General features: G+C 40.6%; 1 long non-coding RNA gene across 1 annotated transcript in view; it reads right to left on the bottom strand.

Annotated features, from left to right (window-relative positions):
* Positions 1 to 208: 208 nt before the first annotated feature.
* LOC129458514 (uncharacterized) overlaps positions 209 to 25,213 on the bottom strand; it is a 113,807-nt gene continuing 88,802 nt past the window's right edge. Inside the window, exon 5 of the long non-coding RNA XR_008649646.2 lies at positions 209 to 311. This is a non-coding gene — a long non-coding RNA (uncharacterized lncRNA). The remainder of the gene's footprint in view (positions 312 to 25,213) is intronic.

Genomic DNA, 25,213 nt, shown 5'->3' on the forward strand with positions numbered 1-25,213 from the left:
GCCACTGCACTACAGACTGGATGACAGAGCGAGACTCCATCTCAAAAACAAAAGAAAAAAATTCGTCAATGCTATTGTGTATATCAGTAGTTCATTTCTTCTTAATATTGAGTAGAATTCTATTGCTTAAATATATTATAATTGTTTTATCCATTCACCCTTGTATTAGTCTGTTCTCTACCTGCTATAAGGACTTACCTGAGATTGGGTAATTTATAAAGGAAAGAATTTAATTGACTTACAGTTCTGCAGGGCTGGGGAGGCTTCAGGAAACTTACAATCATGGCAGAAGCAGAAGCAAGCACATCCTTCTTCGTATGGTGGCAGAAAGGAAAAGAATGGTCAGCAAAGGGGGAAGCCCCTAATAAAACCATCAGATCTCGTGAGAACTAACTCAGTATCATGAGAACAGGATGGAAGAAACCGCCCCCATGATTCAATTATCTCCACCTGGTCCTTCCCACGACAGGTGGGGATTATGGGAACTACAATTCAGGATGAGATTTGGGTGGGAACACAGGTAAACCCTATTACCACTTGATGAACGTTTCCATCGTTCCCCGTTTGGGGCTACTATAAATAAAGTTGTTGAGAATATCCAGGTATGAATCTTAGTAAGAACATATTTTTACTTCTTTTGAGTAAATACCTCAGAGTGAAATTATTGGGTCCTGTGTTAAGTATATGTTTAATTTAATGAAAAACTGCCAAACTGTTTTCTAAAGTTATTGGATCATTTGACATTCCCATCAGAAACATATGAGAGTTCAAGTTGCTCCACAACCTCGTCAACACCTGGGATTGTCAGATTTAATTTTAGCTAATTGACTTAATATATGATACACATTGTGTTGCCGTTTCCATGCTGCTGAGCATATTTTGATGTGCCTATTGGCCATTTACACATATTTTTGTGAATAAAATTTTTGATCATTTTTTAATTTCCAATTTTTATTTTAAGTGCAGGAGTACATGTGCAGGATGTGCAGGTTTGTTACATAGTTAAATGTGTGCCATGGTGAATAGCTGCACAGATCATCCCTTCACCTAGGCATTAAACCCAGCATCCATTAGCTATTCTTTCTGATGCTTTCCCTCCTCCTACTCCTGACCCTCCAACAGGCCCCAGTGTGTGTTGTTCCCCACCATGTGTCCATGTGTTCTCATGACTCAGCTCCCAGTTATAAGTGAGAACATGCAGTATTTGATCTTCTCTTTCTGTGTTAGTTTGCTGAAGATAATGGTTTCCAGCTCCATCCATGTCCCCACAAAGGACATGATCTCATTCCTTTTTATGGCTGTGTAGTATTCCATGGTGTATATGTACCACATTTTCTTTATTCAGTCTATCATTGATGGGCATTTAGGTTGATTCCATGTCTTTTCTATTGTGAATAGTGTTGCAATGAACATGCACATGCATGTATCTTTATAATAGAAAGATTTCTATTCCTTTGGGTGTATATTCAGTAATGGGATTCTCTTGTTATTTAATTGTAATAGTTCTTCTGGATAAAAACAAGTCATTTGTCAAGTATGCGTAGTGTGAATACTTTCTCTCCATCTGTGGCTTATAGGCAAATCAATGTTTATTCATTTCTCCCTAAGAAAATACCTAAAATTGTACCTTAATAGAGAGGTAGGTAGAATTTAGACAAATGGAAAAAGGTGAGAATAAACATAAATATAAGCAAAAAACAAATGTTTTAAGTACAAGGAACATTCAAAGTCAAAGTTGTATAGAGAATAATGTGGAGAGGCAAGCTGGAGTCAGGTCAGGGATGGTGACATACTCAGAAATCTGGAATTTATTTTATATTCAGTGGGAAGCCATAAAGATTTTCCAATAGCAAGTGATACAATCAAAGCTCTTCTTTAAAGTACTTTTAAAGAAATACATAAATAGTTGTGAAGGCCAGATAATAAAGGTAAGGAGATCAGTTTGAAAACAATTTCAACAGTCCAGTTGAGAGAAAATGAGGTCCTGAACTAGGATCATAAAAAGAAGTCAGAATTTGTAGAACTCAATCAATAGATCTTAAGAACCACTTGTAGGCTAGGCATGAAAAGGCAGGATTAGATGCTGAATACCCTGAGGTTCCATATAGGATGCTTGGCAGACAGATAGCACCACACCATGGCTAAGGAAGGTAAGAGTAGGAGATGCTTTTAAGAGACATAGGAGTCAAGATTTAGACTTGTGGTATTTTGCCCCTGGGACCTTGCAGTAGCCATGCCTACCCCAAAAGAAGCTAAAATGTTTTATTCCCCATGGAAAGAAAATGCGTTTAGATATATGAAATCAGGAGTCATCTTCCATCTGCAAGAAGAAGATTGCTGACTCTACATAGAGAATGGAGACAACAAAAGAAGAATTTCAGTGACATTTAAGGGGTAGGAAGAGAAACAGGAATTGGTTAAGGAAACTGAGAAGAAAGTAGTCCCAAAAGTATAAAAAAAAATATAATTCAGTGTTGTGAACGCCTAGGAAAATTTCAAAGAGCAGGATGTCAGTGTTGTCAAATGCTTCGGAGAGGTTGAGAATTTGGAAACATCCAGAAAAGTGTGCATTCTGTTCAACAGACTCTGTGCTTAACATACTCTATTTAAGAAAGAGAAGTGTGCCATATTTTTAAAATTCCCTTTTTATATGCTATATATTTTTATAACATTGTCAAATTAAAGTAGTAAGCTTGAGTTAACTTGTAAAATCATTTACATGAGGAAAAATATGGAGTTCCCTGATGGCAGATGTACCAATGGAGTAGTTTACAAATTCTTTTTTTTCCAACTAGATAACCCTTTCTTCAAATCATTCCTTACTCGGAAGCCCATTATCTAAAACACATACAAGAAACACTGTTCTGATTACAGGTAACTGGATGGGAGCAGAGCCTCACTACTTTGTAAGTACCCCACAATTGATAAATAGATGATAGATTGGTAGAGATAGATGGAGATAGGAGAGATAGATGATTAGATAGATAGATAGATAGATAGATAGATAGATAGATAGATGATAGATAGATGATAGATAGATAGATAGATGATAGATAGATAGATGATAGATAGATAGATGATAGATGATAGATAGATAGATAGAGAGAGAGATAGATAGATAGATAAATAGATAGATGATAGATAGATAGTTTCTAACCCCTTAATATCCCCAATGGAATGTCATCTCCAGGAGAGCAGGGACATTATCTATCTGGCTCACCCACTGTCTTATTAGAGCCTGAAATAGTGCCTGGCACTTGTTAGCACTAATCAAACATTAGCAAATAAGTGAATCGTAGCCTCCCAATACTGTTAGGCAACTAATATTTATAGACTGCCTAGTATGTTCAGAATGCTGGGCTATTTGCAATTGTGTGAACTTGACATGTGGAACACAAATTCTGGAAGAACATATTACTATCCACATCATTGTATACATAAGAAACATCACCTTGAAGAGTATCCCCCAAGACATATAAGTTGGCAGACCTAGAAATTTAACCTAGAGGCATTTAGTACCAATATGTGTGGCCTTTCTTTCCTGCACCACCATGTTGGACTGCTCTTCCTATGGTCCTAACGGATGATAACCTGGCCTCTGATGGTTGCCCTGGCACTCACTTAAATAAGTTGTCTGACTCCCCGTTGGGAAGTTTGTTATACCAGTTGAGAGTGGGCACAATTTAGAAAGGATAGAGAACAAGTAGAGCAGCATCAGTAACTCAGTTCTTCTTGCTGATGGTGTTAGAGTTGGGAATGGAAGACCCGTGGGTCTCATCAATACAAAATAAACTCTGTTCTATACCCTCCCCCCGCCACAAGGACCAGTGGGGAATGCTGTGAATTCTGCATGCGAAATCAACATTCACGCATTTGCAGTGGGATGTCTGATGAGTCTTTAACCACTGTATCAGTTATCTATTGCCATGTAAAAAACGATTCCAAAACTTAAAGACTTAAAAGAGCAATGGTTTATTTATATCACAATCAATGGGTTGGTAATTTGGGCTGGGATCAGTTGAGTGGTTCTGCTAATCTGAGCCAGGCTCAGCTGATCTTGGCAAAACTTGCTTGTGCATCTATAGTTAATCGCTGGGTGGTATATTTGCTTGCTCGGGCTGTCATAATAAAGTACCTCAGACTGGGTGCTTAAAAAAAACTGAAACTTATTTCCTGGAGACTGGAAGGAAGTCCAAGATCAAGGTATTAGCAGGGTTGATTTCTTCTAAGGCATCTCTCCTTGGCTTGTAGATTGTCATTTTTCCCTCTGTCTTCACGATGTTCTTTTCTCTGTGACTGCATATGTTTGTGTCCAAATCTCTTCTTATAAGGATACTATTCATATTGAATTGGAGTCCAATTTACACACCCTATTTTAACTTAATTACCTCTTTAAAGGCCTCATCTCCAAATATAATTACATCCTAAAGTTCTAGGGATTAGGATTTCAATGTATGAACTAGAGGTTGAGGGTGCCACAATTCAGCCTATAACAGGTGACAAGAGAGTGGGTGGTCTAAGAAGTTTCCACTGGCATGGCTCATCTCTGCTCCACATGGTCTTTCATCCTCCAGCTGGCGAGCCTGGGCTTATTCACAGGGCAGCGGGTGATAGGCATCCCAAGAGAAAGAAGAAGAATGTAGAGCCTCTCCAGGCTTGAACTGAAAACCAGTATGACAGCACTCCTGCCACATTCAATTACCTAAAGCAAGTCACAAAAACAGCCCAAATTCACAGGTGGAGAACTGTGACTATTTTTGGAATTGACTATAGCCACTCTCCTTTCTTCCTACTCTTGCACCTTAGGGAAATCTACATAATACATTATGGGTTTTCTACTATTTTCACTATCAGGCTGACCCTGAAACGACTATGATTCATTGAAATTTGTTTTTCAGCCCTATCCTCACACTAGCCTTCTTCTAAGGGCCTTTCTTCTCACTCTAGCTCTCTTAGGCCTTTCTCTTCTTCCTCATCAGGAGGGGCTATGGTGAAATTATTCATCCTGACAGTCCATGGGTAGGTGGAAGGGGATGCCTCTTTTGAAGATAATTGCATCATAATAGATACCTAAGTCTTAAGCTAAAGAATGGAGCACTTATGGCAGAGTTTCTGGTAACACCAAGGAGTAGGAGAAACTTCCTTAAAAATCTGTGAAAATTGCCTCTTCGTGTGGAGGAAAAGACTTTTGTTTTTAGTTACTTTCTACATGCCAAGTACATAGCCCCACAACCAATGGCCACTCAATAAACAGTGAGTGTTCTGAAGTCTGAGAGTGAAGGTTCTAAAATCTTTTCTGTGTCCGTGATTATGGAAGAATATTTAATATGAACAAGGAATCAGAGGAGCTGAGCAAGCCCCAGGCCATTCTTAGCTACCACCTGATGGTTTGACCTTATACAAGCTATTTTTACCTTATCCAAATCTCAGTTGTTCTCTCATTTGCAAATGAGAGATTTGGTAAGACAATCTCTAGGATTGCTTTCAGTTCTGATTTCCTATGAATTCTAATAAAATCTTCATGAGGAGAGCAATGGTACATCCTCCCTAGACAATCAGGCCATCATCACATTTGCTCTGCATGCACAATCCCATGCCTTTGTCTGGGGTTCTGAACTAAGTAAGCATTACAACTATGACCAGCCAGAATGGGTCACAAGCTGTCCTAGATTTTCTGGATTCTTGTAAGCGACTATGAGGAGATAATAAAACCATTAAGTTTAGGAGGAATTGTTGATGGATTTTTAGTCACCAGATATTTTCTGCCTGTCAGAATAGCTCAGTAATGAGGCTTTAGAAGGTTGGAGTCCTTCGTCCTCTGACTCTCAGCCCTACTCCTCCAAGCAATAACCATGTCTAGCATATATTTCTCTTGTATACATTGAAATTCAGTCTATTGTATACATTTTCTTTATATCCACAATACATCTGTCTGTTCTGGATATACACAGCCAGCTCCCAACTTTAAACATCAGTCTGTATATACAACGTGGGTGGGTTGGGTTCGGACCTGACCAGGACAAGGCCACGCACTTATATATTTAATGGCCATGTCTTAACAATCTGCCATTACAGCAAACATGAAAAAAACAAATGGGGACAGAGCTCTTTTCTGTTGTTGTTGTTTAAACTCAACATCAAAAGTTATTGAGTGATTTTGCTATGCAATAGCCAGAGGTGGTGCTAATAGAGGGAAGCTCTAAGCACTGCTCTCTGTGTGGAAAGTAGTTCATATGCTTTATCATCTCTTAGAACCTGTCAAGCTCAGTTAGCTGAGTGGACATGGATCGCCTCAAACAGCATTTGCTGTGCATTTGTTTTCCAAACACACTATACCTTCCTTGGAAGGTTTATCCTAACAGATAAAATGTTTGGGGGTAGATTTGGAGCTTACCAAGTCACTCCCCTTTTAAAACCAGGTCTCCAAAGGAGAAACAGAAACTGAGTTCAAAGGTAGATCACCTATCAGAGCAAGCTTATAAGCTTCTGTTAGACATTAACTGAAAGTTAAGATTTCATTTTTAAGCAGAGAATTTATTCCTGTTCACAAACAAAGCTGTTTCTCCAGTTACCTTGAGGCTCCAAAATTTAGTATCTCCAATCTGCAGGACTGCACTCACTGCCTCCACAGAGATATCGTGTGGCATGGAATTTCAGCGAGTTCTCCTGGGGCCCCCGAGCATTCTTTCACTGCAAGGTCACTGCTCTGAGTGTTATTAGCTTGGCAATAAAGAACATATGCACAACAAAGTTCAGGACAAGATCAAAAAGTGAAGAAAAAACAGTAGTACCTTTTAAGTTTCCAGTCTCCCAGCACTGAGTGGGGGCACAAATAGACACAAAAAAAAAAAAAAAAAAAAAAAAAGGAGGCATCTTTTTGGTTCTGAAAGTCAAAGAGACTAGTCCTGCAACAGCTCAAATGTAATAGGAAGCGGTATATAACTGAGTGTTTACACAGAGTGGATGGGAACAGACCACACAGGAACTTTAAGAATTCCAAGAAGGTGAAGAACAACTTTTTTATAAGGTAGTAAGGAAAGGTGTGTAGGCAGAATTCTGAGGTGACTCCCAAAATTTCCACCCCATGACATGCATGTCCTGTATCAGCCCCTCTCTTTGAGTGTGGGTGGACCCGACCTAATCAGGTGGGTCCTTTGCAAAGAGAGTCTAGAGCAGGTGTGTCCAATCTTTTGGCTTCCCTAGGCCACATTGGAAGAATAAGAATTGTCTTGGGCCACACATAAAATACACTAACACTAAACATAGTGGATGAGCTTTAAAAAAAAATCACATAATGTTTTAAGAAAGTTTAAGAATTTGTGTTGGGCCACATTCAAAACTGTCCTGGGCTGCTTGGGACCCACAGACCACGGGTTGGACAAGCTTGGTCTAGAAGAAGCAAAAGAGATTCCAAGCTGCAGCCTATGCTCTCCTGTTGGCCTTGAAGACACAAACTGCTGTGTTGTGGAAAGGGCTATGAGGCAGAAAATGGTGTGCAGCCTCTAGCAGCAGAGAGAGCCTCCTGGCCGATGGCCACTGCAAAAGGAAGGACCTCCATTCTACAACTGCAAAGAATTGAATAATGCCAACAAATCTATAAGCTTAAGGATGCTGACCTCTAGAAAGGAATGCAGACTGAATTTCACCTTGATTTCAGACTTGTGAGATCCTGAACAAAGAGCCCACCTAAACTGTGCCCAGACTCCTGACCTTCAGAGATTGTGAGAAAATGAATGGGTGTTGTTTTAAGCCATGAAGTTTGTGTTCATTTGTTACAAAGCAGTAGAGAATGAATGCAGAAGGCTTCTTAGAGCAGAAATAACTTGAGTGGGGCCGAGAAGAAGATGCTGACAACTTGAAGAAATTCAAAGAAGGTAGGAAGCAGTGATATTGGGGGAATAAGGAGAAGGTAGGTGGTTAAGCAAAGGCCTTGAAGTAATTAAGTGCATGATAGGATATGTTTAAGGTAACATCATGACAAAGAAGACCTTCACCTTCCTATTTCTTACTTTGATGAATGTAGAATGTTTCCTTGGTAAGTAGATCATGGCTTATCATGCCCATTACATATGAAAAACCTGAGGTCAATGGATGTGCATCAGTTGTGCATTGACATGTGATTATCCAGGGGCACGGTTAGCTTCTTGAAGCAAAAATCTCATTGAAATATATGAAGTGCTTTCTGTTTGGTCTTACATTTTAGAGGATAAAATCTAAATTTCCCAAGCAGCATCTGAGGCCGTTCATGTACTTCTCATCACTCAACCTCCCTGTTGCACCCTACCCAAGCCAAACTGCGCGTGCACACACACACACACACACAAACACACACTCCCATACATTCCTGAATTGACCAGATAGTCCCCTACATATGGATATTCTTTCCCTAACTTCTCCCTCCGTCATCCAGCCTCCCACCCCAAGCTGCTCCCTTATGGCTCTTTGGTTCTTCCTTCAAGACTTTGGTCAAAAGCAATTTCTCTCGGGAAGGCTTCCTCTGGATCCCCACCTAACACCCCAGGCCCAAACTTTCATTAGTGATCCTGCAGGATATTGAACATGCCTCTGTTAGCACAATAATAATAGCAGTAATATTAACAGTAGCTCACGTTTATTGGATGAATATCTAAAGCCATACACTATACCTTTTTACACACATTATCGTGTTGTATTTTTATCACATTTTTTGTGTTTACATGCTTCTCCACTAAGTGTTGAATCTCTCAAAGGCAAGGACGATGACTTTTTCATTTTTGTACCCCCTAGGGCTTTGCACAGGGTAGAAAGCACTCAAAATATATTTAATAAATGAGTTAAAAGAGTCAAAAGTAAGGCTAGAATTCAGGCCTACAGATCACAAGGCAAGGTTATTTCCTGTCATACCATCACAATAAAATGAATGTAGAAGGGCTTTTGTCAAACTAAAAAATACCATGTGGGGAAAGGCAGAAGATCCAGGCAAAATCTCCCCTTCTGTGCCCCTCTCTTATCTCCTTCCTGCCTCCTGCTGCCAAAACAATTTTAGATAATGGGAAAGCTCATCAGCAATGCTGGTCTACTTTATGTAACTCAGGAACCCAAAAATACAAAGTGGAATGTATATGTGTTCATGAACAGCGGGAAGCAAAATGAAGGCTTGCGCAAAGAGAACCAGGCTACCCAGTGAATAGGGCATACAATCTGGACACCTGAGGAGAATCTGGAATCCTGTGGACATCCAGGCATCCCAAGGAGCAAAGGTAAGCGAGCTCCCTAGTTAGGCACCCAAAAGACCTGTGTGCACTCATTTAGTCCTTAGAATTCTGTGGTATTTTTCAACCATTGCTTTGGTAAACAAGGCAGTCAAAGTGACTCTTAAGCAAGCTGTAAAAAACTCATTATCATCTAAGTAAGTAGAATTCTCCTTATTCAAGTCTTGCCATTTAGAGGTGGGTAATAGAATCATTTTGTATGGAACTATCCCAGCCTTTGTCTTTTTCCCTTGTCTTTAGGGAAAAGCTGAATATTGAATCAGCTACCAGGTAACATCATGCTCTGTTGTGCTGACCCTAGGTCTCAGCCAGAAAAATCAGAGAAGGAATTTTTTCCCCTCAATTTAATATAAAAGACTCTATCAGGACAGCATATAGCCCCGCTTTTTTCAAATACAAAGGTATACAAGCCTCTCCTTGTTTTTCAATTGCCTGTCATTTCTCCCCAAACCTCCCTCCTTCTCACTCTCCTCCCTGCCAGCTCCCACCCATCTTACAAAACCCAATAGGTAGAACATCTCTAAATGTGATCTGCACAAGCAAATGTTTAGTGGGGTGAGAATGGAAGAAAAAAAAATTAGCTTCCAACTGGCATAGTCAGCTTTGTACTTAGAAGGAACAAATTAAACCCTCGATCCTTAGGAATAGTTAGCAAGATTCTACTTTATGATCCCTAGGAATGGTTTAGGAAAACGGTTTAGCAAGAGCTTTACTTTATTTTCTATAGAAGGAAAAACATTCTTACAGCTTTTAAACTGAAGAAGCAGAAGGAGATAGCCTATTCGTTTATATTATATTTAAGGGTAATTCTTTTTTGTTTCGTTTTGTTTTGTGTTTTTTTTGTATTTTTTAAATTTTTTTATTATACTTTAATTTCTAGGGTACATGTGCACAACGTGCAGGTTTGTTACATATGTATCCATGTGCCATGTTGGTGTGCTGCACCCATTAACTCGTCATTTACATTAGGTATATCTCCTAATGCTACCCCTCCCCCCTCCCCCAACCCCACAACAGGCCCCAGTGTGTGATGTTCCCCTTCCTGTGTCCAAGTGTTCTCATTGTTCAATTCCCACCTATGAGTGAGAACATGCAGTGTTTGGTTTTTTGTCCTTGTGATAGTTTGCTGAGAATGATGGTTTCCAGCTTCATCCATGTCCCTACAAAGGATGTGAACTCATCCTTTTATATGGCTGCATAGTATTCCATGGTGTATCACCCAGTTCAATTCAAGAAACCTTATTTAAAGCAAGACCGGGTAGCAGAAGGGACACAGAGACCAGAAAGAAATAGCTGGTGCCTTCTAGAAACTGATATTCTAGTAGCAGACTGTGATCAATAAGTAAATAAATAACTCAAATATAAAGCAGAAACAAGATAAATGCTACAATAGAGATGGGGGCAAGGAAATGTTCAAATAGGGAAAATGAAGTTTATGGGAGCGGTCTTCTGATGCTTCCTTTCTCTGGAACATGGGACAATCAAAAGCTATTACAGCTCAGATTTCTGAAAAATACAGAAATGCATTCTTTTGTACTATAAAATAATGGTTGTATTTCTAAGAAATATCACGTTATCAAAAATAACGTTACAAAAACAATTATTCTAATAGGGAAAAAAAGCCTTGGTGTTAGAGATCTCTAAACATGCCATAACAAAGTTATTTTTCCTAGGGGAGTTCCAGTAATAAAAAACGTTTTTACTAGGCCTAAGTGTATTTTGCTATTTTAGGCAATAAATCAGTTCATCAAAACTGACAAAAACAAATCTAAACATCCTTAGGCAAATCTAAGCAGTACATAAGACCAAACTCGGTAAATTTCAAGACTATCAAAATCATCTGCAGCCCCATTTACAATTTGGGGCAGATTGTCTTAGCGTGTGCTAAATACTCTAGTTTCCAACTCCCTGCAGTGTGTCTCCACGTGAAACGGTTATTTATACTGAGCTGCAAGAGTTGAACTCAGGAGTGACCATGGGATTGCGTGACCAATGCAGCATGGGCAGAAGTGATAGGTGTCACTTCCAAGCAGAGGCCTGAGAGCTAGTTTCTGGTCCACCATGTCTTTTTCCCTCTGTCACCACTACAGTAGCCCAGCCAGGAAGTGCTCTTTCAGCCTGAGTCCTAAAGTAGAGATGACCATGCGACGTGGCCCAACCCACTCGACATTTGGACACAGAGTGCTCTGGGCAGAATGTGTCCCCCCAGAATTAATATGTTGAAATTCTAATCCCCAAGGTGATAGTATTAAGAGGTGGGGCCTTTGGGAGATGATTATGTCATGAGAGTAGAACCCCCACAGATGGGATGAGTGCCTTTATAAAAGAGGCCAGAGAGAGCTAGCTTGCCTCTTCCTCCATGTGAGAACACAGAGAGAGGCGTCCTTATGAACAGGGAAGCAGGCCCTCATCTGACACCTATATCACTGGTGCCTTGATTGTAAACTTCCCGGCCTTCAAAACTAGAAGGAATAAATTTCTGTTGGGTATAAGCTACACAATTTATGTATTTTGTTACAGCAGCTGGAACAGACTAAGACACGTAGCATAGGGGGAGAAATAAACCTGTGTTGCAACAAGCCTGTAAGATTTGGAGGCCATTTATTACTGTAATACACACATTTTTTTTCTTACTGGTCACAAGTACAAGAAGAAACATGAATTGATCAGTCTGATATTCAAATATCACAACTTGCTATAAGCCTGGTGATATTTCCCAATTGTGATTCTTATTAGCAATTGTGGCCTACATAATGTTACCATTCTTTGAGGACTCTGTACTAGGCATTTTTCATACATTATCTCATTCAGTCCTTTCAACAAGGGTAATAAGCTAGATATAAATCTCCATTTTACAGATAAGAAAACTGAGAGCCAAAGAAGTTAAGTAATTTGCTAAATGGCAATCACTTATTAAGTTCCAAAAGCAAAATTTAACTTACTCTGTTTGATTCCAAATCCTGCCTTCCCATCACTCTTCCACGGGGTTAATTAAGGAATAAACTAATTGGCCACACAAGGCGACGGCTGATTACAACTCTGAATTCATAAAAACCCAGAGCATGTTAATGTGGTCTGAATTAAGTTACTTAGCCTCCCTGAGGCTTAGTTTTTTCATCTGTAAAATGGAGATAAGGTTATCTCCAGCATTGTTAGAGGATTAAATATACATATACAGTCATGCCTCGCTTAACTATGGGGAGATCCTCTGAGAAATGCATCGTTAGGTGATTACGTCATTGTAAAAACATAGAGTTTACTTTCACAAACCGAAATGGTATAGCCTACCACACATCTAGGCTATATGGTATAGCTGATTGCTCCTAGGCTATGAAACTATACAGCCAGCAAATTATTATACTGAATACTGTAGGCAATTGTAGGCAAGGGTAAGTATTTGTGTATCTATACATAGAAAAGCTACAGTAAAAATACTTTATAAAAGATAAACAGGGCCAGGTTCAGTGGCTCACACCTGTAATCCCAGCACTTTGGGAGGCCAAGGTGGGTGGATCACGAGGGCAGGAGATCAAGACCATCCTGGTTAACACGGTGAAACCCTGTCTCTACTAAAAATACAAAAAAATTAGCCGGGCGTGGTGACAGGTGCCTGTAGTCCCAGCTACTTGAGAGGCTGAGGCAGGAGAATTGTACACAACTGTAGGCTTTATAAACACTGTACACTTAGGCCATACCAAATTGATTTTTAAACTTCTGCTTTTAATAATAAATTAACCTTAGCTTACTGTAACTTTTTTACTTTATAAATTTATTTTTTTAACTTTTGACTCTTGTAATAACACTTAGCTTAAAACACACATATCGTACAGCTGTATAAAAATGTTTTTTTCTCTATATTCTTATTCTATATGCTTTTCACGATTCTAATTTTTTTTTTTTTTTTTTTTTTTTTTTTACTTTTAAAACTTTTTTGTTCAAAACTGAGACACAAGCAATTTAGCCTAGGCCTGCACAGGGTCAGGATCATCTAGAGCACTGTCTTTCACCTCCATTTCTTGTCCCACTTGAAGGTCTTCAGGGGCTATAACAGGCATGGAGCTGTCATCTCCTATGATGACAATGCCATCTTCCAGAATACCTTCTGAACGTTTTGCCTGAAGCTGTTTTACAGTTAGCTTTTTTAACAAGTAGAAAGAGTACATTCTAAAATAATGACAAAAAGTATAGCATAACAAATACATAAACCAGCAACATAGTCATCTATTATCATTGTCAGGTAGTATGCACTGTACATAATTGTATGTGCTAGACTTTTATTGGACTGGTAGCTCAGAAGGTTGGTTTACACCAGCATCACCACATGCGCATGAGTAATGCGGTGCTCTGTGACCTTACGACACCTATGATGTCACCAGGCCAAAGGAATTTTCCAGATTATAATCTTACAGGACGACTGTTGGATACATGGCCCATCATTGACCAAAAAGCCTGTGATGCGATTGAATGATTGCAGTTCCTAGCACAAGGCATGGCACATATCAGCACTTAATGATAACTCTCAGTATCATCCATGTCAGTTCCGTTACAGCCTGGGCACACTAGGACTGAAGAGAGAAAGAGCCATTCCTGCTGGGATCCTAGAGAAAGCAACCCCACCCTGGGTCCTCATGACACTAAGGCCTAGGAGGAACCTATGTAGGGAGAGATGCAGGGCCAAGCCACAGGGCAGGGTGCAAGTCAAAACTCTGACTTGGAGGGCTACGCATCCCTGCGGGACAGCAGCAGACATGCCTCCTCTCTCAATCTAAAAGGCTCAGCGCAAATGGCAAGGACCTCCATCAACAGGCCCCTAACAGATGGACCCATCAAACATAGGAACAGGTTGGGCACCAATGGCCAGAAAAAAAGACAGTTTGGAGGAACAGAACCTGGCTCCGGATGAAGGCAGAGAGAGATAGCTGCGGACCGACGGGAGCGAGTTTGTGACAGGCCATGGCCCCTGACTAGCAATGAGCTGATGGAAACAGCTGATGGGGCTAATGACAGGAGGTAATGATGATGAAAAGCACTTAAGCAATGGGCCTTCCAGTAGCTGTTGTTGTTGCTGAAAGGCCTCCTGCCACAGAACAAAGCAATTAGTCAATCACCCCGCCACCCAACCCCTCCTCTGCCCGCCTCCCTTTTCCCACCTTTCCAGACCTCAGACCATTCATCCCTTTGTCTCATTAGCCCAGACTGCAGCAACCCAGACCCAGCAAATAGAAATGCACCAGCTGGAGATCAACCTTTAACGGCTGTCGCCCACATTGGCAGCTCTAAAGGCAGGCTGTGGCTACAAAGGGGGCCCAGCCTTGGAGGGCCCTTTCTGTCCCCAGTTTTGACATGAATTTTCCATGAGAATGTTACCTGTGCACATATATATTTCAGTATGTGGCACTGGCCTTTGCCCATAACACCAAAAGTAGACCTACTCGTTTTTGCAGCTGGGAGAATAACTTCTTTGAGTAACAAGTTAGAAAAGTATTTTGAGTTTGGGCATTTATCTGCCCAAAAAGAAACAGCATATGCTTGGGGTTGAGGATTCCTGAGTTCTTACTCTTGCTTCTACTCATCCTTTAATATTCACCTAAAGCATTCCCATGCTTGGACTCCTTCCCTCATCCACACAGGCCGTCTTCTCCTGGTACACTCCCATTACAGCAGCCTTTGCAATACAGGATAATACTACCTGGTCATGGTTGCTTTTTCTTGTGTGCCTTTCTGTCTGCCTCCCTTTCAAGACTATGATCTCATAGACAGTGAGGACCATCTCCATTCCTTTTTTTCTCCTCGGTATCCAGCACGTGGTTACTACACAGTACGGTCAAGTTTTTGAGCTATGCAACTTCCAAATCTATATAGTGGAGGTAGTCATATATGCCCTATTACATGTTCCAGTTTTAAGGTTTGGGATCAAATATGACAGCATAACTGGAAAGTGTTGGAAATGCACAATGATAAATGAATTATTAATATCAGATATTGTGTATCTCTGCCTTCCTCTTGCGTTCATCTAGCATTTTTGAGCACATTTTGTGTGCTTGGCTCTATGTGGTGCAGATGAAGCCGCTCTTTGAAGCTTCTTTGGCTGAACTCACTGTCTCAGCCTTCTTCAGCCCTGTACTTAACCTCACGCCATGGACTAAGCCAGTGAATCCATGCTTGATGAACTCTGTCTCACCTTGCTGATGTTTACACCAAAGCCCCAAGCTTACTATCTGCTATCCAGGAAAATCATATTTTGAGTGCCAGCTACAAGTCGGGCATAGGACCAGACATTACAGAGAAGAGGAATGAATTGTATAATGGGCAAGGTATAGAGTCTCTCCCCTAAGAAAATATAATACAATATAAGCAGAAAATGAAAAGATTCGAGAGTTACACACTAAAAAGTGATACAGCAATTCAGACAAGGGAGAGGTTTCATTAACAGGTGCCTCAGCAAAGTCTCCAGGAAAGAGATGACATTTGAGTTTGGGCATGAAGAATTGAAAGGCTTCAGGAGGCAGACATTATGCAAGGAAAGCTATTTTCAGAAAACTAGAGCTTTGAGGGACCTCAGAGGGTCGACCCTCAATCTCTTCATTGTATCGATGAGGAAGTCAAGGCCGAGAGTCAGTAACTTGCTCAAGATCACTTAGCTAGTAACTGGCACAGCTGGGATACAAACTCCACAGCCCACACTTTGACCAGAAAGTGATGTGACAAGAATCTACTTTAGGCAAAAGACTAAGAAGCAATAGAAACAGAGGGAGGGAGAGAAAGATGAGAGAAGGGGAGAGAGGGACGGAAACAGAGAGAGAGAGAGAAAGAGGAAATAAAGTAAAAGAAAACCTTTAGAAAATATCAGAGGAGTGTAGACCATTTAGGATGCTACTACAAAAGCCTATAAGTAAAATAATGAAAACCTGGTCCAGGGTGATAGCTACAGGAATGGGAAGGGATGGATAATTCTGGAAGGATGGGTTAAAAGAATTTGAAAACAGAATGTGGTAAGATGGAGGCCGGGGGCGGGGGGAGGTAGAATTCCAGAATTTCAACCTTAGGAAATAACTCTGAGAATAGTTCAGAAATCTGTAATTTCCTAAGCCTACTATTTCTTTCCCCAGTACCGTCACAGATTACAAGCCGTCTTCGTGAGTAACCAGAACCCTTCCGATACAGTTTTCTTCCTGCCTCGTGAGCAAAGAATTCTGGCAAGTGAAAACTGAGAAATGATTTTTCAGTGTAGGGCTCATGTATCATGACAGCAATATTATTAAGTTAGTAAATAATTGATCCCAGACAAATAAGCAGAGTTCGATGTTGTACAACCCATCACACCTCACCCAAAGTCACGTTGCACTGGGCCACACCATCCTAACTGCTCACAGGGGCTCTGAGATGTGTAAATTCCTCTAAATTCTGCTTCCAATCAGAAGACGCCAGCTTTGTTGGGGTTTAACCATGTTCAAATCTAGGATGTGCCCAAACACGACAGAGGCATTGTTTTCTCTCCCTCAGCTCTCCGTATGTTAAAAGCATCTATTAAAATGTGTCTGAGATGGAAGGCACCCAACGCACTGTCATTAATTTAAGGAAATAAAATTACACCATATGAAGGGTTATCATAAGGAAGATGGTGACCAGCTGTTCTCCATCTCCTCTGGGTTAGAATAAGAGAAAGTGGGAGGGAGTTCAATTTGAAATTGAATCCGGAGTGGAAACTTGACAGAAGGATGGAAGCATAGCCAATGAGGGATACAAGACAGACAAACGCTACAGCTGTCGTAAATGGGCATATGAGATTTCCATGGGGGTGGAGAGGGGAGGGATTCAGCCAGCCAGAGGTAAAATGAGGTATCATTTCCTCTCTCCTCTTGGGTACCTGATGGCCTTGGAGTTTCTCTCTTCTTTCACCTCTTTCCAGGCAAACTCTGCTTTTTAATTTTCATTAAAAATAGAAACAATGAAGATGTTTTCATTATAATATAGACCAAAGCCTTCCAGTAAGTGAATAAAGCAGGAGGTAGATTATCAAGGGTCTCTCCCACAAAGTAGCTCATAGTTTTGTTTTGTGTTGCATTCAGTCCATCTCTGCGTAGAGAAGTCAGGACATGCTGGATTTGGGAAATGGACATATTAGATTTGAAATCCTACTGATTTAAGGAATTTCTCATTGCAACCTCATTCAAGGCTAAATTTTGAGAAATCTAGCTTATTCATCAGTGACTCCCAGATCCTGCACCCTCTCTGATACTCTTGTTTTCCTTTCATTTTTAGACATCCAGAGCCACAGTCTCCATCACAATGCATTCTTAACAAATAATTTATATGAGTCATTTACTGCCTAGTATGAATTTAAATCACTTCTCTCCCTTCCAGTTGAATTTGCATACAAGCTGTGACTCTCACTGGGAAACCAGAGGCCTGGTTCTCTGGTCAAAAAAATTTCAAAATGCCAGCAAAAAAAAAATAAGGAGATTTTTCTCTGGAAGAGACTCATCCAAATCCTGAAACTGCATGAAGGAGGAGACAGTCTGTTCTACCTACCTCTCTCAGATGTTTGAATATAATTGATCTTCCATTACAACTGAAACCCCAGTAAAAGTGAAAATAAATCAGAACACTCTCAAATGGGCAAGAAACAGAATTGGCTTTCCATAGTAGGGTATCAGATAAAATCTGGGGAATTGGTCCCTGTTGATTATATAAATGTTATTCATAATGTAGAAAGAAAGGAAATATAAAAATACCCAAATATACACACTGTCAATGGAGGAGGAACAAAGTACAGGGGGCTTTCAGAGGAGGGAGGGGAGCTTAGAGCTGGTTGAATTAAGAAAGGATATATGAGAGAGATGATATTTGGTAAATACTCGGATGATATTTGGTAACAACTAGAAGTTGAGAAAAAGGCATTTTAGGCAGGCAGAGCAACATGAACAAAGTCATGGAGTGAGGAGGGGAGGTTGGCCCAGCACGCAGAGAAAATGAGTTTAGCTGGTGCGCAGGGTATACCTAGGGGAGCACAGAGAGCTTAGGCTGCAAAGGCAGGTCAGTCCCATGACTTAGATTGTCCTAAACACCCATCAGGATGAATTTATATGTCACTCAGCAAACAGGGAGTGACTTGAAGTTTTTAAGAAGGAAACAAGCCAGGCATCACATAATCCAAAAGATCTGCACTGGCTCTTTGTTGCTTCCATAAGGAGTTATCTAATTCCTTACTTGTTAGACATTTTACAGTTTTCCCTCACCCTTGGGTTTTGTCTTCCTGACCGGGTGCCATGTAAGCCCAGAGTGGAGTGAACAGAGATTAGTCTTTTTGTGAAGCCCATTCTGGCCCTGCTCCTGTGCCATTTTCTTCTTAAAATACATAAGTTCCCCATTTGGGTCTAGAACAGAAGCCATTTTAATTGAAAAGAACTGAAAGAAAAAATACTTTTGAATAATAATTCTTGGCATTCTTGTTGCCTTTTTTTCTTTAATTGGGGAACATTTCAATAGAAAGCCCAGCATTACCCCCACTTCTCTTGGCAACCAACAAGAGAAGAAGCAAGAGAAGGGGGTAAGTAACTCCATGGATAGGCATGAACCATTGGCGTCTGCCTCCCTGTCCCCTCAAAGCAAGAGACCAAGCCCCTCTGTTTTTCCTGGCAATTCTAGAGCAAGCATAAACCCAGTCTCCAAATCAGCAGAAACCTTGAAAACTATAAGGGCCGGAAAGACAATTGGGTCCCCTCCAAATCAAAGCAGCTCTCATTTTGTTTCTATGTATTTTAAAGTTGGTTGAGGATAATCTGCTCCCCCGTTGACAATCTGTGTCAAAGTTTCAGCCTCACCGGAAATGGTTGTGATCTGAACTCCTTCAGAAAAAGAGAAAAAAAAATTAAAGGAAAAAGAAAGAAGGAAAACACAAATTCCCACCTAACTCCAGCTCTTTTAATGGACAAGTTGACAGAGCCCTTAACTAGCACCCCTCTGGGTCCCCACAGTAATTACAGGCTGGAAAGGAGAGTTGTGTTTCATGTGATTAGAGACTGTTTGTGCCTCTGTCCATTAGGAAAAAAGAGGAGGAAGCATTTTTAAGAACTTGACGCCAAACATTTTCCACTAGGGAATTTTACTCAATTACTTGCAAAATAATCTCAAACATGGTCATTTCATCATTAAAATGTTCTTTTAAAAATTTACCACAGACTTGTTTAGAGCTGATTTTGATGGGTGGCACTTTGGAAATTATGTGCTTGATTTAGCACCGTCCTCTCCTAAAACTGTACCAACCACGCCCCCTTCCCCATCGGTGTTCCACTTAATTGACTCAGGCTCTCACTTTCGCCTGCCCAGACATTGATGAAGATATACAGCACTCTTTAGCGGCTCCCTTTCCCTCTTATATCAAGGGAATCTATCAACCTGGAGAGAGAGAAAAAAATAAAAATCCCTGGGGAGGCAAGAAGAGGGGAGGAGGGGGGATGGAGGGGGTGGTTGGCTGATCACCAGCAGCCTTTCCGAAAGGACTAGAATTAGTAAAGAGTTTTATTTGCTGAAAGAAATCTCTTTATAGCTTGATGTTTGTGATATGACTAGTCCAGGAAGGAATGGGAAATAGGAGAAAGAAAACTACTCAACACAGCCTTAAAATCAAGGTATCTGAGCCAAGAACTTTGCAGGGAAATTCATTCCTAACCTCTACTGACCTCATCCAATATTGTATCATCAATGCCCAAAGCACGATCAAAATTTCCATCAGGCACTCCTTCCTCTCCCTTTTAACAACTAACCAAAATTCTCCTCAGCCTGAACAATGCAGTTCAGATCCCATTTCCTACCCAGTGTAGCTCACCTTAGCCACTTTATCCTACCCTCTTCTTTCTTTAAAATCTATCTTCACTTATGATCACCACCACAAAGTCTAGATTTTTATTAGTCAATGCCACTCTCAAGAGCAGAGTCCAGAGTTGTGGGGACTATAAGACTGATATAGTTGCCTCCATAAAGCCAGTTATTAGGGTGTGTCCGGATGAGGTGGGGTGAAGGGGGGGGATGTATAACTTCCTTGAATATCTGTTGCGTAGGCATGCCTTCTGATAAAGGCAAAAAAAAGTTCTTCTCTCCACGGGGAAGTGAGCTGAATTGCTACTTGGAGAAGGGAAGGAAGGTATTACATGCATGGGAAGGAGGCACAGGATGGAGATGGGGTCCTTGAGGCTACAGAGGGGACTGTTTTCCCATAAGTCTCTGGAGGCTGATACTTGAAAGGGAGGAAGAGGAGACAAGGCCTGTGTTTGTGTGTATCTTTTGGAAAGATGCTATCATAAAAGGTGCTCCTGAATCAAATTAATACAGCATTTTCCGTGGTTGGGAATGGGTGTGGATAGCCTGTGTGTTTTTAAAAAAGGCATCTGTGGAATTATGTTCTCCTTAAGTATGGAAATTACATTAGCAGCACCATAGATGCCCAGGACAAGTCAGTTAGGAAAGGCACAAAAAGGCTCTTATTTTACAGATAAGAAAAAATATACAGATTTTTCTAGTCTGGTGTCCTTACACACTTCCTCTTTTATGCCTCACTAAACATTCACGCGCGCGCGCACACACACACACACACACACACATTTTGCTCATTCTCTTCACAACAACTACTGTTTTTGCTCTCTTTCTCTAAATTGTCCCCACCTGAGCCTGTAATGTTCATTCTCTTCTTCCAAATTATTTAAAACCTGTCAGGAATTAAATGTTATGCTGAAATGTTGTCCTCTCCATTAAACTTTCCCTGAAGGCTCTGGTAAAACAAAACAAGCATTGTCTCCTCTTTGAACTCCTACCGCATTAAAATTCTGCTCTATGTTCACTAGCATATACATGTTGTGTAGGGGGGCGGGTGTGGATTGGGGCACAGGTGTGTGCTGTTTCCATTGGAACCAAAGTTTCTTGAGGTCTAGTTGGCAGGAGAATTCTTTAAACATATAATAGATCTCAATAAAAGCTAGTTGACCAGGTGAATACTGGATCAAACTCAGGTGGCTTTAGTTATTACCCACAAACCTCTACTGTTGAATCCTAGGAAGCTTGGAGGAACTAAGAGATTTTGTTCTCATTTTCCTTTGTCAATGACTCTGGGACTTAGGAAGTCCAAAAAGTGCTTCCAGAGTTCTCTTCCTTTATCCCAATATCCAGTGTTGACTCTGTCCCAGGTATTTACTCCTATCCCTTCCCTCAGATAGAAGATAAATGCCATTCTGTAGGTACCAAATCAAGGACAAGCTTCCTCCAAATGCCTTGGAGTCAGCTGTGGTTTGAATGTTTCTCCCCTCCAGAACACATTCTTAAAACTTAATCCCCAATATAACAGTATCAAGAGGTGGGGCCTTTAAGGAGTGATTGGGTCATGAGGACTCTGCCCTTATGTATAGGTTAATGCATTCATGAATTAATGGGTTAATGGATTAATAGGTTATCACAAGAGTGGGTCTGTTATAAAAGCCAGTTTGCAGCCCGGTGTGGTGGCTCACACATGTAATTCCAGCACTTTGGAAGGACAAGGTGGGCAGATCAGTAGGTCAGGAGTTTGAGACCAGCCTGGCCAATGTGGTGAAACCCTGTCTCTACTAAAAATACAAAAATTAGCCGGGCATGGTGGTACACACCTGTAGTCCCAGCTACTCGGGAGGCTGAGGCAGGAGAATCACTTGAACCCAGGAGGTAGAGGTTGCAGTGAGCCAAAATTGTGCCACTGCACTCCAGCCTGGGCAACAAAGTGAGACTCCATCCCCCCACTGCCAAAAAAAAAAAAAAAAAGAGCCAGTTTGCCTCTCAGTGCTCCGCTGAGATGGGAACATGGTAATGCCTTCCACCGTGTTATGATATAGCACAAGGTGCTCCCCAGAAGCCAATGAGATGTGGCTCCTCAACTTGGACTTTCCAGCCTCCAGAACTATACAAAATAAATGTGTTTTATTTATAAATTACCCAGTCTCAGCTATTCAGTTACAGCAACCAAAAATGGACTAAGACATAGTAATAGAATCTCAAGCAGTGCCCCCTGAACAAGGCACACATTCCCCTGCAAAGGAAGTCAACAAACTATCCTCTCCTTCTCTGCAAGTTTTAATCTTGCTCATTAAAATAGAAGGGTCAGTTATTTTTGAAGCTTTGGCAAAAAAAATGCTTCTATTCTTCCTTCCATATCATTAATTCCTTCCAAAGCAAATATAATGGACTATATGATGGGTGACACTGGGGATAAATAAACGGGGCATGCTTGACTCAGCACCTTCTGGGTTATTAAAACTGCCTGTCCACAGGGTGAAGGCACTCAGTTCCACTCCTAATTCCAAAAGAGAATTGGGGGTCTCAGGTGGTCTCACAGTGATGGGCTTGGAGGCTCATGTCTCTCTGTTTCCACTATTAGGGATTAACAGGCAAGAAAGGGTGATTTAAAATAAGTCTGATTACAAATACAAACCACGCATTCTCAACTCTAGTATTACTATTGTTTTAACTCAATGTTTTACTATTCTATTTTTCAATTGATTACAAACTTAAATGGGGATTTAAGGAGTGAGAGCAATTATCAGCCCCAAAACCTCAACAGTTAATGCACTGATTGAGAGGCCTTTGAGATAGGCACAAAGGCTGACATTTGTACATGAAAGTAACACATGGGGAGGCTGATGCTGCTGTGTAGCAGAGGCTGATGTTTCTATGTAGCAGAGGCAGAGGCTTGAGGCCTCCATGGGCCACATGGGATTTGACCTTTGCAGGACAGTAACAGCTTTTTATAGCTGTGTCTGTAGGCAAGTGGCTGTTTTTTGTAAAGGTGCTAGGCTGTTCTTAAAAGACAGCCCTATTTCAACAGATGCTGGCCTTTGCATGCACCAACTGGAATAGGTCTTAGAAAGAGGCCTGGGCTACTCAAACTTCTTCCAATAGTTTATCACCAACAAATGGATCTTGTTAGAGGAAAAAATGATACCGTATATGCAAGGCTGAAGGACTCTCCTGCAAGATAAGGTGGGTGTTCTATAATGTTTTTCTCCCTCTTTCTCTGAGTAAGAATAAGTATTACAATTTTATCATATTTTGTTTCTTTATTATCATAATTTTGTGTTTTGATCCGGTATTTTATATTGATTAAATGTACCATTTTAAGTCTATTGGAATGCTACCAGGGAAGAAATGGAGTTCACCTAGAAAATAAGCCTTTGAAGTGGCCCTTTGACTTAAAATCTGGATGCAAAACAGGTCATGACATCGTATTTTCTCCTAATGGGAAGAGGCTGAGTCAATGCGTGCCTGTATATGTGAAAATGCTGATAGTAATAGCCGCTATTCCTTAAGTGCTCACCTTCTGATCCATTCTAAGTGCTTTCCATGTATTTGTACAACAACTCTATGAGGTGGTTCCTCTCATTATCCTAATTTTATGGGTGAGGACACTAAGGCATAGAAAGGTTTAAATAACTTTCTTAAGGGCAGAATAAAACTAAAATGATGGAACCATGTTCCAAATCCAGTCAGTCTGACTTCATAGTCTATACTTTTTACCACTAAGCTTTAAAAATAATTGCTTACTGAGGCAGGGACATTTTTGGAACTAAATGTGTGAGAAGAAGAGAAAGTAAGGAGCTAGACAATTACTTTGAATACACTAGACAATCTGCAGCACCATCTTGCCCCTTCTCCTGGTCACAGCTGATTGAGCTGGGGTGGACACTTGACCCAAGGGCCATGAAAGCAAAATTTGGAAAGCACCCTATGACAGAGTATTTAAAAGACAAGCTGGCCAACTCATTTCTCTCCAAGGATTTAAACTAAGTAGAGATACTTGCCAATACTGAGGGTGGGTGTTGGAAGTGGAAGGCTGTATAATTTTAGCTACCATGGTAGACATTTGGGATCATGAGGAAAGTGAGTAAGCAGAAAACGCTGGCTGGCAGAAAAGAGAACAGAACAGAAATTTAGAGCAAATCTGAGATAAACATGTACTATCTGAGAAAAAGACATCTTTGATTTTCTTGAATGGATCTCCCCTTTTTCCTTATAATCTAAGTAGTCCAACTAACATAGTATAACAATTGGCTTTCTAGCTTAGTTACTCAAGCAGCAAACAGAATGTCTGGGATATATTAGGTGCTCAATAAATGCTTTGTTAATGAAAGAATTTAAAAAGGTCGATGTTGAGTAAACGCAGAATTCTGTGATTCTGTGCTGAATAACCAGGTGGTTTTCTCAACATATTCATTATTCTCCAGTATATGACAAAATATTTCCCAAACACTTGATTGGGTACAAGGTCTTAAACCTTCTGTTCCCAAGTTTCTGGTTCTTATAGACACCATAAACACTGGAAGAACACTAATAGTTGTATACTTCTTTCATAGTCCGAAGACACTGCTATTGCACACCACTCCACCCCAAGTAGGGTTGCCAGATAAAACACAGGATGCCCATCCAAATTTGAATTGCAGATAAACAACAAATAATTATTTACTATAAGTATGTTCTAAATATTTCATGCTACTTATGTATACTAAAAAGATATTTGTTGTTTATCTGAAATTCAAATTTAACCAGGCATCCTGTATTTTTATTTGCAAAATCTGGCATTCACCAAGGGTGAATTTTTCTCCAAATCACCAGGCCAGTTCAAAATGCCCAGCTCTTAGCATTTTCTTCCCATATCATCTCATCCCCATCCAGATGAAGGATTCTCCTCTCCCCATATCCCATCCACCCAAATGTGCACAGGTACACACAGGAATGCACATAAACACACATATGTTCTACAAACAGAAGCTTTAATATTTTTTGATGCTTAAGAGGTAGAAGTTGCTCAATTCAAAGTATTACTAAGCTTGTTTAAAAATTCAGAGGGACATGGCAATACTTTTACCTTTTTTCCTACACTTTCAACATGGAGAGGTCTTAGTGACACCAACAGAATTTTCTCTGCTCCCGAGAGTGCTCAACCACTT

The sequence above is a fragment of the Symphalangus syndactylus genome, chromosome 19 (genome assembly GCF_028878055.3).
Source record: "Symphalangus syndactylus isolate Jambi chromosome 19, NHGRI_mSymSyn1-v2.1_pri, whole genome shotgun sequence".
NCBI lineage: Eukaryota > Metazoa > Chordata > Mammalia > Primates > Hylobatidae > Symphalangus > Symphalangus syndactylus.